Below are 3,033 nucleotides of genomic sequence, written 5' to 3' on the forward strand. Positions count from 1 at the left end.
TAAATGCTCTGTGTTATTTTCTTTTTCTTTTATAAGATCTTTCCATTGCTTATGTAAATCAAGTTTTAGTTGGCTTTTTTCATTGGAATTGTTTTCAAAATTTAAACTCTTTTTAACAGATCTCTTTACCGTACAAATAGCATTTTGATTTGAGGGCTTAACACATACAGTCCTATTCCTGTCAGTTTTTATACTCTCAACCTGTTTTTCAGCTTCCAACATCCAAGATAGATCTTCATTATCAGACATATTTTCTCTTTATTTTGTTATCAAATCTTTAAGTATAAAATTCTAAGTTATATAACTGATAATCAACTTTATAGAGCTCACAACAGATTAAAACTTTACAGAAAATTATAAATCTTCTAAATAATATTGAACTATAAAAAGTACATGCATGTATATAACCTTATTTTAGTTAAATTAATTAATTACTTTTATATGAGCTTTGTAACTGATAACACAAATTTTAAAAACTAACAATTTTATGTAATGGAGTTTTAAGATGTAAAATATCACATAAACTTGTTCACTTTTAATTACAAAAAACTACCAAATAAAAGATGATAATTATTAGTAAGTTAATTTTTTTTTACATGCAAAAACTTTAGAGTTAAATGTGTGCGTGAACTTTTTCAAGCAATTAACTTTTTTTCACTAAAATGTTGATAACAGTTGTTAATTAGTTTTAAAATTCAATGCAAATTGTTTGTTTAAAAAAAAATTGTAAGGATTAAATATATATTACACAACTTCATACAAAAAGTTCTATTACATAGTGGCTGAAAAAGGGTCAAGGTGCAAATGACATTTAATCTCAAAAAAAGCTTTATTTCACAACTTCCAGCTAAACTAAGTGTTACCTACTGAATACAATTTCTTTTTTTTTTGTAAATGATATCAATTTTTCAAATTTTTCTACTCTTGTGTTGAAACACTTGTATTTGGCTACCCAAAGATGGCCACTTCTGCTATTTATCCAACAAAGTTGACTTATCATACTTTTGGACTCATAATTAAATGTAAAACTAGTATTACTTTAGAAATTAATATTGTTATTATTTTTTATTTACTCAACTCATTTTAACTATTCTAAGCTATAAAATATTTTAACTGTTTAAATGTAAATTGTTCTTATAGATTTAAAGACAGGTGTATCAACTTTTATGGTTCCTACAGAATTAAATTAAAATCAAATTTGAAAAGCAATAGTTTAATGCTTCATTCAGCACAAAATAGTTAAAACAAAGTCAATATAAACTTACTGATTTATTATCTTTGGATTGAGGACAACTTTGCAAGATATAACTAATTTCTTTACAGCTAGTGCAACTATTGTCTAATTGACACCATAATCTCTTATACCTAACAGTTATTCAAGGCAGTTCTTAAAATTGTCATCCTGGAACAATTTTTTATGTTCTGTTACAGAAACTTATCATAACATTCTAGTCCACACTTGGTGTAGTTTAGCAAACCTTCTATTTCCTTAATAAGTTGGTTATAATAAGTTTACTGAGAATGGATTATAAATCTGAAACCGTTTTGAATTTATGTAATATGCAATAAATTTGTAGGTTTTTCAAAAATATCTTTTGATTTTTTCTAATTATTGAAACAGAAGAAAAATCAAAAATAAAAATGACTGTGTCCTGGACTGATTTAAGCATTTTTATATAAATGTTGTCTTAATCAGTTGAAACATTTTTAATTAAAAAATGAACATTTAAATTGTTTGAAGTGAAGAAAATTTATAATATACTTTTTTCAGCTTTTTAAATGTCTATAAATATTTTTGAGTACAGGACTTGTGTACAGCAGAAAAAGATTACTTAAGAAGTACTGGCCTAAAGTTTTTGAGTGCACAACATTTTTTGGGTTACATGACAATTCTAACTCTGACAATTTAAATTAAAAAAAAAAGTCTAAAGGATCACAATTGAAAAAGTAATGTATATTAACAATCAAAATAAAATGCTGTTGTAGGTCTAAAAAACAAAATTTTATATTAAAAAAATTGAATAAAGTTAATTCAAAAACCAAAAGTCAATATTTACTAAAATTTACTGCATTTTTAGTAAGTTTTGTAAGTTGTTATAGCAACATCTCAAAAAAAATTAACGCTTGTTGTTGTAGAGGGAAAAGTGAGTCAGATGTTTTTCTACCATAAAAAAATAAAATAAGTAAAATAAGTGGTTAATTATTTTGAAAAGTAAATAATGCTTATTTAGGTTTAACTAATAAGAATATAATGATAAAATATTTAATTTTTTCTAATATTTATTAGAAGAGATAATTGATAATAACTCAAAATTATTAAAATTTGAATATTAAAGTTCAAGTAATTGAACACCCATTTTTTGTTGTACATTTAAAATCACAATTCAAATTCTGCTAAAATTAAAAATTAAAAAATCCCCTATAACAAAACGTCAGCAAGTGCACTAAGCAGTAAGCAAAGCACTATTAACACAACATTCATTGTTTGCTGCAGTAGTTCTGTAATTAAGTTTATTGATCATAATTTAAAAGTTGATGAAAATTTATAAAATTAATATTTGTAATATTTTTTTTTAAAATAAGTAAGACATTTTTTAAGTTTTAGCAGAACTGTTTAAAAATAGAGGTTTAATATTATTATGTGCCTCTGTGTTAGTACTGTTCAAAACTGTTTACTAAAAATTCATAATTCATAATATTAAACTTTTGGCTTTTAAGTAATATTTAGTTTTTTTGTTAATAAAAAGTGACTTAGAGTTTTTTTTTTTTTTTGTGAAAAAGAAAAGTTTTTTATAAATATTTCATAATTACCAGAGCGAGCACATTTTAAAAAAGAAACTTTTGATTCACAATTAGCTAATCAAAAATGTTAAAAAAAATACATTTTACACCTTTTGCAATAAGAAACAACTGGCCACTTTTAATACTATTTTAGTTTTTCAACATTGAAAAAACCGTCGATTTACAATTCTTTTTTTTATACTAAAACAATTGTTCACTTCTGCTATTAATCTGTTTTTTAAAAAAAAAGTT

Source organism: Thalia democratica, chromosome 6, assembly GCF_965202585.1.
Source record: "Thalia democratica chromosome 6, ktThaDemo2.hap1.1, whole genome shotgun sequence".
NCBI classification, from domain to species: Eukaryota; Metazoa; Chordata; class Thaliacea; order Salpida; family Salpidae; genus Thalia; species Thalia democratica.